Here is a 14,437-nt window from a genome sequence, read left to right as displayed (position 1 = left end):
TCCTAAAAGGAACCAACACACAGCAGATGACTTTGTAAGAAGCGGGTCTTCTGTGTTTTAAACGCATTCTTACTGCTAACTCTTATAAGCGTTTCTAGGGCGGGAAAAGACTGTTTCTGCATTCTCCAAAGAAAGGGTTTCTGAACTGCTGCAAACACACATATGTTTAACTCTGGAAGTTGAATACACACATTGACAACCATTCTGCTAGATAGCTCCGTTTTGGTTTTAGAGCAAGGTATTTCTCTTTACAGCCTGTTCTCCCATCCACTCTGGAATGTCCAAACGCAGCATTTAGAAGAAACGTGTTTCTACCTCGCTGAATCTAAACATAGATGCAACTTCCTAAAAGGAACCAACACACAGCAGATGAGTTCGTAAGAAGCGGGTTTTCTGTGTTTTAAACGCATTCTTACTGCTAACTCTTATATGTTTCTCTAGGGCTTGAAATGACGGTTTCTGCATTCTCCAAAGAAAGGGTTTCTGAACTGCTGCAAACACAAATCAGTTTATCTCAGGAAGTTGAATACACACATTGACAACCATTCTGCTAGATAGCTCCGTTTTGGTTTTAGAGCAAGGTATTTCTCTTTACAGCCTGTTCTCCCATCCACTCTGGAATGTCCAAACGCAGGTTTTAGAAGAAACGTGTTTCTACCTCGCTGAATCTAAACATAGATGCAACTTCCTAAAAGGAACCAACACACAGCAGATGACTTCGTAAAAAGCGGGTCTTCTGTGTTTTAAACGCATCCTTACTGCTAACTCTTATAAGCTTTTCTAGGGCGGGAAAAGACTGTTTCTGCATTCTCCAAAGAAAGGGTTTCTGAACTGCTGCAAACACACATCAGTGTAACTCTGGCTGTTGAATACACACATTGACAACCATTCTGCTCGATAGCTCCGTTTTGGTTTTAGAGCAAGGTATTTCTCTTTACAGCCTGTTCTCCCATCCACTCTGGAATGTCCAAACGCAGCTTTTAGAAGAAACGTGTTTCAACCTCCCTGAATCTAAGCATAGATGCAACTTCCTAAAAGGAACCAACACACAGCATATGAGTTCGTAAGAAGCGGGTCTTCTGTGTTTTAATCGCATTCTTACTGCTAACTATTATAAGCGTATCTAGGGCGGGAAAAGACTGTTTCTGCATTCTCCAAAGAAAGGGTTTCTGAACTGCTGGAAGCACACATCAGTTTAACTCTGGAAGTTGAATAAACACATTGACAACCATTCTGCTAGATAGCTCCGTTTTCGTTTTAGAGCAAGGTATTTCTCTTTACAGCCTGTTCTCCCATCCACTCTGGAATGTCCAAACGCAGCTTTTAGAAGAAACGTGTTTCTCCCTCGCTGAATCTAAACATAGATGCAACTTCCTAAAAGGAACCAACACACAGCAGATGAGTTCGTAAGAAGCGGGTCTTCTGTGTTTTAAACGCATTCTTACTGCTAACACTTATATGTGTCTCTAGGGCTAGAATTGACGGTTTCTGCATTCTGCAAAGAAAGGGTTTCTGAACTGCTGCAAACACACATACGTTTAACTCTGGAAGTTGAATACACACATTGACAACCATTCTGCTAGATAGCTCCGTTTTGGTTTTAGAGCAAGGTATTTCTCTTTACAACCTGTTCTCCCATCCACTCTGGAATGTCCAAACGCAGCTTTTAGAAGAAACGTGTTTCTACCTCGCTGAATCTAAACATAGATGTAACTTCCTAAAAGGAACCAACACACAGCAGATGACTTCGTAAGAAGCGGGTCTTCTGTGTTTTAAACGCATTCTTACTGCTAACTCTTATTAGCGTTTCTAGGGCGGGAAAAGACTGTTTCTGCATTCTCCAAAGAAAGGGGTTCTGAACTGCTGCAAACACACATATGTTTAACTCTGTAAGTTGAATACACACATTGACAACCATTCTGCTAGATAGCTCCGTTTTGGTTTTAGAGCAAGGTATTTCTCTTTACAGCCTGTTCTCCCATCCACTCTGGAATGTCCAAACGCAGCTTTTAGAAGAAACGTGTTTCTTCCTCTCTGAATCTAAACATAGATACAACTTCCTAAAAGGAACCAACACACAGCAGATGAGTTCGTAAGAAGCGGGTCTTCTGTGTTTTAAACGCATACTTACTGCTTACTCTTACAAGCGTCTCTAGGGCGGGAAAAGACTGTTTCTGCATTCTTCAAAGAAAGGGTTTCTGAACTGCTGGAAGCACACATCAGTTTAACTCTGGAAGTTGAATAAACACATTGGCAACCATTCTGCTAGATAGCTCCGTTTTGGTTTTAGAGCAAGGTACTTCTCTTTACAGCCTGTTCTCCCATCCACTCTGGAATGTCCAATCGCAGCTTTTAGAAGAAACGTGTTTCTTCCTCGCTGAATCTAAACATAGATTCAACTTCCTAAAAGGAACCAACACACAGCAGATGAGTTCGTAAGAAGCGGGTCATCTGTGTTTTTAAAGCATTCTTACTGCTAACACTTATATGTGTCTCTAGGGCTAGAATTGACGGTTTCTGCATTCTCCAAAGAAAGGGTTTCTGAACTGCTGCAAACACACATATGTTTAACTCTGGAAGTTGAATACACACATTGACAACCATTCTGCTAGATAGCTCCGGTTTGGTTTTAGAGCAAGGTGTTTCTCTTTACAGCCTGTTCTCCCATCCACTCTGGAATGTCCAAACGCAGCTTTTAGAAGAAACGTGTTTCTACCTCGCTGAATCTAAACATAGATGCAACTTCCTAAAAGGAACCAACACACAGCAGATGACTTCGTAAGAAGCGGGTCTTCTGTGTTTTAAACGCATTCTTACTGCTAACTCTTATAAGCGTTTCTAGGGCGGGAAAAGACTGTTTCTGCATTCTCCAAAGAAAGGGTTTCTGAACTGCTGCAAACACACATATGTTTAACTCTGGAAGTTGAATACACACATTGACAACCATTCTGCTAGATAGCTCCGTTTTGGTTTTAGAGCAAGGTATTTCTCTTTACAGCCTGTTCTCCCATCCACTCTGGAATGTCCAAACGCAGCATTTAGAAGAAACGTGTTTCTACCTCGCTGAATCTAAACATAGATGCAACTTCCTAAAAGGAACCAACACACAGCAGATGACTTCGTAAGAAGCGGGTCTTCTGTGTTTTAAACGCATTCTTACTGCTAACTCTTATAAGCGTTTTTAGGGCGGGAAAAGACTGTTTCTGCATTCTCCAAAGAAAGGGTTTCTGAACTCCTGCAAACACACATATGTTTAACTCTGGAAGTTGAATACACACATTGACAACCATTCTGCTAGATAGCTCCGTTTTGGTTTTAGAGCAAGGTATTTCTCTTTACAGCCTGTTCTCCCATCCACTCTCGAATGTCCAAACGCAGCTTTTAGAAGAAACGTGTTTCTACCTCGCTGAATCTAAACATAGATGCAACTTCCTAAAAGGAACCAACACACAGCAGATGAGTTCGTAAGAAGCGGGTCTTCTGTGTTTTAAACGCATTCTCACTGCTAACTCTTATATGTGTCTCTAGGGCTTGAAATGACGGTTTCTGCATTCTCCAAAGAAAGGGTTTCTGAACTGCTGCAAACACACATATGTTTAACTCTGGAAGTTGAATACACACATTGACAACCATTCTGCTAGATAGCTCCGTTTTGGTTTTAGAGCAAGGTATTTCTCTTTACAGCCTCTTCTCCTATCCACTCTGGAATATCCAAACGCAGCTTTTAGAAGAAACGTGTTTCTACCTCGCTGAATCTAAACATAGATGCAACTTCCTAAAAGGAACCAACACACAGCAGATGAGTTCGTAAGAAGCGGGTCTTCTGTGTTTTAAACGCATTCTTACTGCTAACTCTTATATGCGTCTCTAGGGCTTGAAATGACTGATTCTGCATTCTCCAAAGAAAGGGTTTCTAACCTGCTGCAAACACACATCAGTGTAACTCTAGCTGTTGAATACACACATTGACAACCATTCTGCTAGATAGCTCCGTTTTGGTTTTAGAGCAAGGTATTTCTCTTTACAGAATGTTTTCCCATCCACTCTGGAATGTCCAAACGCAGCTTTTAGAAGAAACGTGTTTCTACCTCGCTGAATCTAAACATAGATGCAACTTCCTAAAAGGAACCAACACACAGCAGATGAGTTCGTAAGAAGCGGGTCTTCTGTGTTTTAAACGCATTCTTACTGCTAACTCTTATAAGCGTTTCTAGGGCGGGAAAAGACTGTTTCTGCATTCTCCAAAGAAACGGTTTCTGAACTGCTGCAAACACACATATGTTTAACTCTGGAAGTTGAATACACACATTGACAACCATTCTGCTAGATAGCTCCGTTTTGGTTTTAGAGCAAGGTATTTCTCTTTACAGCCTCTTCTCCCATCCACTCTGGAATGTCCAAATGCAGCTTTTAGAAGAAACGTGTTTCTACCTCGCTGAATCTAAACAAAGATGAAACTTCCTAAAAGGAACCAACACAGAGCAGATGAGTTCGTAAGAAGCGGGTCTTCTCTGTTTAAAACGCATTCTTACTGCTAACCCTTTTAAGCGTCTCTAGGGCTGGAAAAGACTGTTTCTGCATTCTGCAAAGAATGGGTTTCTGAACTGCTGCAAACAAACATCAGTTTAACTCTAGAATTTGAATACACACATTGACAACCATTCTGCTAGATAGCTCCGTTTTGGTTTTAGAGCAAGGTATTTCTCTTTACAGCCTGTTCTCCCATCCATTCTGGAATGTCCAAACGCAGCTTTTAGAAGAAACGTGTTTCTACCTCGCTGAATCTAAACATAGATGCAACTTCCTAAAAGGAACCAACACACAACAGATGAGTTCGTAAGAAGCGGGTCTTCTGTGTTTTAAATGCATTCTTACTGCTAACTCTTATAAGCGTCTCTAGGGCGGGAAAAGACTGTTTCTGCATTCTCCAAAGAAAGGGTTTCTGAACTGCTGCAAACACACATATGTTTAACTCTGGAAGTTGAATACACACGTTGACAACCATTCTGCTAGATAGCTCCGTTTTGGTTTTAGAGCAAGGTATTTCTCTTTACAGCCTCTTCTCCCATTCACTCTGGAATGTCCAAACGCAGCTTTTAGAAGAAACGTGTTTCTACCTCGCTGAATCTAAACATAGATGCAACTTCCTAAAAGGAACCAACACACAGCAGATGAGTTCGTAAGAAGCGGGTCTTCTGTGTTTTAAACGCATTCTTACTGCTAACTCTTATATGCGTCTCTAGGGCTTGAAATGACTGATTCTGCATTCTCCAAAGAAAGGGTTTCTAACCTGCTGCAAACACACATCAGTGTAACTCTAGCTGTTGAATACACACATTGACAACCATTCTGCTAGATAGCTCCGTTTTGGTTTTAGAGCAAGGTATTTCTCTTTACAGAATGTTTTCCCATCCACTCTGGAATGTCCAAACGCAGCTTTTAGAAGAAACGTGTTTCTACCTCGCTGAATCTAAACATAGATGCAACTTCCTAAAAGGAACCAACACACAGCAGATGAGTTCGTAAGAAGCGGGTCTTCTGTGTTTTAAACGCATTCTTACTGCTAACTCTTATAAGCGTTTCTAGGGCGGGAAAAGACTGTTTCTGCATTCTCCAAAGAAACGGTTTCTGAACTGCTGCAAACACACATATGTTTAACTCTGGAAGTTGAATACACACATTGACAACCATTCTGCTAGATAGCTCCGTTTTGGTTTTAGAGCAAGGTATTTCTCTTTACAGCCTCTTCTCCCATCCACTCTGGAATGTCCAAACGCAGCTTTTAGAAGAAACGTGTTTCTACCTCGCTGAATCTAAACAAAGATGAAACTTCCTAAAAGGAACCAACACAGAGCAGATGAGTTCGTAAGAAGCGGGTCTTCTCTGTTTAAAACGCATTCTTACTGCTAACCCTTTTAAGCGTCTCTAGGGCTGGAAAAGACTGTTTCTGCATTCTGCAAAGAATGGGTTTCTGAACTGCTGCAAACAAACATCAGTTTAACTCTAGAATTTGAATACACACATTGACAACCATTCTGCTAGATAGCTCCGTTTTGGTTTTAGAGCAAGGTATTTCTCTTTACAGCCTGTTCTCCCATCCATTCTGGAATGTCCAAACGCAGCTTTTAGAAGAAACGTGTTTCTACCTCGCTGAATCTAAACATAGATGCAACTTCCTAAAAGGAACCAACACACAACAGATGAGTTCGTAAGAAGCGGGTCTTCTGTGTTTTAAATGCATTCTTACTGCTAACTCTTATAAGCGTCTCTAGGGCGGGAAAAGACTGTTTCTGCATTCTCCAAAGAAAGGGTTTCTGAACTGCTGCAAACACACATATGTTTAACTCTGGAAGTTGAATACACACGTTGACAACCATTCTGCTAGATAGCTCCGTTTTGGTTTTAGAGCAAGGTATTTCTCTTTACAGCCTCTTCTCCCATCCACTCTGGAATGTCCAAACGCAGCTTTTAGAAGAAACGTGTTTCTACCTCGCTGAATCTAAACATAGATGCAACTTCCTAAAAGGAACCAACACACAGCAGATGAGTTCGTAAGAAGCGGGTCTTCTGTGTTTTAAACGCATTCTTACTGCTAACTCTTATATGCGTCTCTAGGGCTTGAAATGACTTATTCTGCATTCTCCAAAGAAAGAGTTTCTGAACTGCTGCAAACACACATCAGTTTAACTCTGGCTGTTGAATACACACATTGACAACCATTCTGCTACATAGCTCCGTTTTGGTTTTAGAGCAAGATATTTCTCTTTAGAGGCTGTTCTCCCATCCACTCTGGAATGTCCAAACGCAGCTTTTAGAAGAAACGTGTTTCTACCTCGCTGAATCTAAACATAGATGCAACTTCCTAAAAGGAACCAACACACAGCAGATGAGTTCGTAAGAAGCGGGTCTTCTGTGTTTTAAACGCATTCTTACTGCTAACTCTTATAAGCGTTTCTAGGGCGGGAAAAGACTGTTTCTGCATTCTACAAAGAAAGTGTTTCTGAACTGCTGCAAACACACATCAGTTTAACTCTGGCTGTTGAATACACACATTGACAACCATTCTGCTAGATAGCTCCGTTTTGGTTTTAGACCAAGATATTTCTCTTTACAGCCTGTTCTCCCATCCACTCTGGAATGTCCAAACGCAGCTTTTAGAAGAAACGTGTTTCTACCTCGCTGAATCTAAACATAGATGCAACTTCCTAAAAGGAACCAACACACAGTAGATGACTTCGTAAGAAGCGGGTCTTCTGTGTTTTAAACACATTCTTTCTGCTAACTCTTATATGTGTCTCTAGAGCTTGAAATGACGGTTTCTGCATTCTCCAAAGAAAGGGTTTCTGAACTGCTGCAAACACAAATCAGTTTATCTCTTAAAGTTGAATACACACATTGACAACCATTCTGCTAGATAGCTCCGTTTTGGTTTTAGAGCAAGGTATTTCTCTTTACAGCCTCTTCTCCTATCCACTCTGGAATATCCAAACGCAGCTTTTAGAAGAAACGTGTTTCTACCTCGCTGAATCTAAACATAGATGCAACTTCCTAAAAGGAACCAACACACAGCAGATGAGTTCGTAAGAAGCGGGTCTTCTGTGTTTTAAACGCATTCTTACTGCTAACTATTATAAGCGTCTCTTTGGCAGGAAAAGACTGTTTCTGCATTCTCCAAAGAAAGGGTCTCTGAACTGCTGCAAACACACAACAGTTTAACTATGTACGTAGAATACACACATTGACAACCATTCTGCTAGATAGCTCCGTTTTGTTTTTAGAGCAAGGTATTTCTCTTTACAGCCTGTTCTCCCATCTACTCTGGAATGTCCAAACGCAGCTTTTAAAAGAAACGTGTTTCTTCCTCCCTGAATCTAAACATAAATGCAACTTCCTAAAAGGAACCCACACACAGCAGATGAGTTCGTAAGAAGCGGGTCTTCTGTGTTTTAAACGCATTCTTACTGTTAACATTTATAAACCTCTCTAGGGCAGGAAAAGACTGTTTCTGCAATCTCCAAAGAAAGGGTTTCTGAACTGCTGCAAACACACATCAGTTTAACTCTGGAAGCTGAATACACACTTTGACAACCATTCTGCTAGATAGCTCCGTTTTTGTTTTAGAGCAAGATATTTCTCTTTACAGCCTGTTCTCCCATCTACTCTGGAATGTCCAAACGCAGCTTTTAAAAGAAACGTGTTTCTTCCTCCCTGAATCTAAACATAGATGCAACTTCCTAAAAGGAACCAACACACAGCAGATGAGTTCATAAGAAGCGGGTCTTCTGCGTTTTAAACGCATTCTTACTGCTAACTCTTATATGCGTCTCTAGGGCTTGAAATGACTGATTCTGCATTCTCCAAAGAAAGGGTTTCTGAACTGCTGCAAACACACATCAGTTTAACTCTGGCTGTTGAATACACACATTGACAACCATTCTGCTAGATAGCTCCGTTTTTGTTTTAGAGCAAGATATTTCTCTTTACAGCCTGTTCTCCCATCCACTCTGGAATGTCCAAACTCAGGTTTTAGAAGAAACGTGTTTCTACCTCGCTGAATCTAAACAAAGATGCAACTTCCTAAAAGGAACCAACACACAGCAGATCACTTCGTAAAAAGCGGGTCTTCTGTGTTTTAAACGCATTCTTACTGCTAACTCTTATAAGAGTTTCTAGGGCGGGAAATTACTGTTTCTGCATTCTCCAAAGAAAGGGTTTCTGAACTGCTGCAAACACACATCAGTTTAACTCTGGAAGTTGAATACACACATTGACAACCATTCTACTAGATAGCTCTGTTTTGGTTTTAGAGCAAGGTATTTCTCTTTACAGCCTGTTCTCCCATCCACTCTGGAATGTCCAAACGCAGCATTTAGAAGAAACGTGTTTCTACCTCGCTTAATCTAAACATAGATGCAACTTCCTAAAAGGAACCAACACACAGCAGATGAGTTCGTAAGAAGCGGGTTTTCTGTGTTTTAAACGCATTCTTACTGCTAAATCTTATATGTGTCTCTAGGGCTTGAAATGACGGTTTCTGCATTCTCCAAAGAAAGGGTTTCTGAACTGCTGCAAACACAAATCAGTTTATCTCAGGAAGCTGAATACACACATTGACAACCATTCTGCTAGATAGCTCCGTTTTGGTTTTAGAGCAAGGTATTTCTCTTTACAGCCTATTCTCCTATCCACTCTGGAATATCCAAACGCAGCTTTTAGAAGAAACGTGTTTCTACCTCGCTGAATCTAAACATAGATTCAACTTCCTAAAAGGAACCAACACACAGCAGATGACTTCGTAAGAAGCGGGTCTTCTGTGTTTTAAACGCATTCTTACTGCTAACTCTTATATGCGTCTCTAGTGCTTGAAATGACTGTTTCTGATTTCTCCAAAGAAAGGGTTTCTGAACTGCTGCAAACACACATCAGTTTAACTCTGGCTGTTGAAAACACACATTGACAACCATTCTGCTAGATAGCTCCGTTTTGGTTTTAGAGCAAGATATTTCTCTTTACAGCCTGTTCTCCCATCCACTCTGGAATGTCCAAACGCAGCTTTTAGAAGAAACGTTTTTCAACCTCGCTGAATCTAAACATAGATGCAACTTCCTAAAAGGAACCAACACACAGCAGATGAGTTCGTAAGAAGCGGGTCTTCTGTGTTTTAAACGCATTCTTACTGCTAACTCTTATAAGCGTTTCTAGGGCGGGAAAACACTGTTTCTGCATTCTCCAAAGAAAGGGTTTCTGAACTGCTGCAAACACACATATGTTTAACTCTGGAAGTTGAATACACACATTGACAACCATTCTGCTAGATAGCTCCGTTTTGGTTTTAGAGCAAGGTATTTCTCTATACAGCCTGTTCTCCCATCCACTCTGGAATGTCCAAACGCAGCATTTAGAAGAACCGTGTTTCTACCTCGCTGAATCTAAACATAGATGCAACTTCCTAAAAGGAACCAACACACAGCAGATGAGTTCGTAAGAAGCGGGTTTTCTGTGTTTTAAACGCATTCTTACTGCTAACTCTTATATGTGTCTCTAGGGCTTGAAATGACGTTTTCTGCATTCTCCAAAGAAAGGGTTTCTGAACTGCTGCAAACACAAATCAGTTTATCTCAGGAAGTTGAATACACACATTGACAACCATTCTGCTAGATAGATCCGTTTTGGTTTTAGAGCAAGGTATTTCTCTTTACAGCCTCTTCTCCTATCCACTCTGGAATATCCAAACGTAGCTTTTAGAAGAAACGTGTTTCTACCTCGCTGAATCTAAACGTAGATGCAACTTCCTAAAAGGAACCAACACACAGCAGATGAGTTCGTAAGAAGCGGGTCTTCTGTGTTTTAAACGCATTCTTACTGCTAACTCTTATATGCGTCTCTAGTTCTTGAAATGACTGATTATGCATTCTCCAAAGAAAGGGTTTCTAACCTGCTGCAAACACACATCAGTGTAACTCTGGCTGTTGAATACACACATTGACAACCATTCTGCTAGATAGCTCCGTTTTGGTTTTAGAGCAAGGTATTTCTCTTTACAGCCTGTTTTCCCATCCACTCTGGAATGTCCAAACGCAGCTTTTAGAAGAAACGTGTTTCTACCTCGCTGAATCTAAACATAGATGCAACTTCCTAAAAGGAACCAACACACAGCAGATGAGTTCGTAAGAAGCGGGTCTTCTGTGTTTTAAACGCATTCTTACTGCTAACTCTTATATGCGTCTCTAGGGCTTGAAATGACGGTATCTGCATTCTCCAAAGAAAGGGTTTCTGAACTGCTGCAAACACACATATGTTTAACTCTGGAAGTTGAATACACACATTGACAACCATTCTGCTAGATAGCTCCGTTTTGGTTTTAGAGCAAGGTATTTCTCTTTACAGCCTGTTCTCCCATCCACTCTGGAATGTCCAAACGCAGCATTTAGAAGAACCGTGTTTCTACCTCGCTGAATCTAAACATAGATGCAACTTCCTAAAAGGAACAAACACACAGCAGATGAGTTCGTAAGAAGCGGGTTTTCTGTGTTTTAAACGCATTCTTACTGCTAACTCTTATATGTGTCTCTAGGGCTTGAAATGACGTTTTCTGCACTCTCCAAAGAAAGGGTTTCTGAACTGCTGCAAACACAAATCAGTTTATCTCAGGAAGTTGAATACACACATTGACAACCATTCTGCTAGATAGCTCCGTTTTGGTTTTAGAGCAAGGTGTTTCTCTTTACAGCCTCTTCTCCTATCCACTCTGGAATATCCAAACGCAGCTTTTAGAAGAAACGTGTTTCTACCTCGCTGAATCTAAACATAGATGCAACTTCCTAAAAGGAACCAACACACAGCAGATGAGTTCGTAAGAAGCGGGTCTTCTGTGTTTTAAACGCATTCTTACTGCTAACTCTTATATGCGTCTCTAGTTCTTGAAATGACTGATTCTGCATTCTCCAAAGAAAGGTTTTCTAACCTGCTGCAAACACACATCAGTGTAACTCTGGCTGTTGAATACACACATTGACAAACATTCTGCTAGATAGCTCCGTTTTGGTTTTAGAGCAAGGTATTTCTCTTTACAGCCTGTTTTTCCATCCACTCTGGAATGTCCAAACGCAGCTTTTAGAAGAAACGTGTTTCTACCTCGCTGAATCTAAACATAGATGCAACTTCCTAAAAGGAACCAACACACAGCAGATGAGTTCGTAAGAAGCGGGTCTTCTGTGTTTTAAACGCATTCTTACTGCTAACTCTTACAAGCGTTTCTAGGGCGGGAAAAGACTGTTTCTGCATTCTCCAAAGAAACGGTTTCTGAACTGCTGCAAACACACATATGTTTAACTCTGGAAGTTGAATACACACATTGACAACCATTCTGCTAGATAGCTCCGTTTTGGTTTTAGAGCAAGGTATTTCTCTTTACAGCCTCTTCTCCTATCCACTCTGGAATATCCAAACGCAGCTTTTAGAAGAAACGTGTTTCTACCTCGCTGAATCTAAACATAGATTCAACTTCCTAAAAGGAACCAACACACAGCAGATGAGTTCGTAAGAAGCGGGTCTTCTGTGTTTTAAACGCATTCTTACTGCTAACTCTTATATGCGTCTCTAGGGCTTGAAATGACTGTTTATGATTTCTCCAAAGAAAGGGTTTCTGAACTGCTGCAAACACACATCAGTTTAACTCTGGCTGTTGAATACACACATTGACAACCATTCTGCTAGATAGCTCCGTTTTGGTTTTAGAGCAAGATATTTCTCTTTACAGCCTGTTCTCCCATCCACTCTGGAATGTCCAAACGCAGCTTTTAGAAGAAACGTTTTTCAACCTCGCTGAATCTAAACATAGATGCAACTTCCTAAAAGGAACCAACACACAGCAGATGAGATCGTAAGAAGCGGGTTTTCTGTGTTTTAAACGCATTCTTACTGCTAACTCTTATATGTGTCTCTAGGGCTTGAAATGACGTTTTCTGCATTCTCCAAAGAAAGGGTTAATGAATTGCTGCAAACACAAATCAGTTTATCTCAGGAAGTTGAATACACACATTGACAACCATTCTGCTAGATAGCTCCGTTTTGGTTTTAGAGCAAGGTATTTCTCTTTACAGCCTCTTCTCCTATCCACTCTGGAATATCCAAACGCAGCTTTTAGAAGAAACGTGTTTCTACCTCGCTGAATCTAAACATAGATGCAACTTCCTAAAAGGAACCAACACACAGCAGATGAGTTCGTAAGAAGCGGGACTTCTGTGTTTTAAACGCATTCTTACTGCTAACTCTTATATGCGTCTCTAGTTCTTGAAATGACTGATTCTGCATTCTCCAAAGAAAGGGTTTCTAACCTGCTGCAAACACACATCAGTGTAACTCTGGCTGTTGAATACACACATTGACAACCATTCTGCTAGATAGCTCCGTTTTGGTTTTAGAGCAAGGTATTTCTCTTTACAGCCTGTTCTCCCATCCACTCTGGAATGTCCAAACGCAGCTTTTAGAAGAAACGTGTTTCTACCTCGCTGAATCTAAACATAGATGCAACTTCCTAAAAGGAACCAACACACAGCAGATGACTTCGTAAGAAGCGGGTCTTCTGTGTTTTAAACGCATTCTTACTGCTAACTCTTATATGTGTCTCTAGGGCTTGAAATGACGGTTTCTGCATTCTCCAAGGAAAGGGTTTCTGAACTGCTGCAAACACAAATCAGTTAATCTCAGGAAGCTGAATACACACATTGACAACCATTCTGCTAGATAGCTCCGTTTTGGTTTTAGAGCAAGGTATTTCTCTTTACAGCCTCTTCTCCTATCCGCTCTGGAATATCCAAACGCAGCTTTTAGAAGAAACGTGTTTCTACCTCGCTGAATCTAAACATAGATGCAACTTCCTAAAAGGAACCAACACACGGCAGATGAGTTCGTAAGAAGCGGGTCTTCTGTGTTTTAATCGCATTCTTACTGCTAACTCTTATATGCGTCTCTAGGGCTTGAAATGACTGATTCTGCATTCTCCAAAGAAAGGGTCTCTAACCTGCTGCAAACACACATATGTTTAACTCTGGAAGTTGAATACACACATTGACAACCATTCTGCTAGATAGCTCCGTTTTGGTTTTAGAGCAAGGTATTTCTCTTTACAGCCTGTTCTCCCATCCACTCTGGAATGTGCAAACGCAGCATTTAGAAGAACCGTGTTTCTACCTCGCTGAATCTAAACATAGATGAAACTTCCTAAAAGGAACCATCACAGAGCAGATGAGTTCGTAAGAAGCGGGTCTTCTCTGTTTAAAACGCATTCTTACTGCTAACCCTTTTAAGGGTCTCTAGGGCTGGAAAAGACTGTTTCTGCATTCTCCAAAGAAAGGGTCTCTGAACTGCTGCAAACACACAACAGTTTAACTCTGTACGTAGAATACACACATTGACAACCATTCTGCTACATAGCTCCGTTTTGTTTTTAGAGCAAGGTATTACTCTTTACAGCCTGCTCTCCCATCTACTCTGGAATGTCCAAACGCAGCTTTTAGAAGAAACGTGTTTCTTCCTCGCTGAATCTAAACATAGATGCAACTTCCTAAAAGGAACCCACACACAGCAGATGAGTTCGTAAGAAGCGGGTCTTCTGTGTTTTAAACGCATTCATACTGTTAACATTTATAAACCTCTCTAGGGCAGGAAAAGACTGTTTCTGCAATCTCCGAAGAAAGGGTTTCTGAACTGCTGCAAACACACATCAGTTTAACTCTGGAAGCTGAATAAACACATTGACAACCATTCTGGTACATAGCTCCGATTTGCGTTTAGAGCAAGGTATTTCTCTTTACAGCCTGTTCTCCAATCCACTCTGGAATGTCCAAACGCAGCTTTTAGAAGAAACGTGTTTCTACCTCGCTGAATCTAAACATAGATGCAACTTCCTAGAAGGAACCAACACACAGCAGATGAG

This window comes from Saimiri boliviensis, chromosome 18, assembly GCF_048565385.1.
Source record: "Saimiri boliviensis isolate mSaiBol1 chromosome 18, mSaiBol1.pri, whole genome shotgun sequence".
Taxonomy (NCBI): Eukaryota; Metazoa; Chordata; class Mammalia; order Primates; family Cebidae; genus Saimiri; species Saimiri boliviensis.
The sequence above is the reverse complement of the archived record's forward strand: the minus strand, read 5'-3'. Positions refer to the sequence as shown.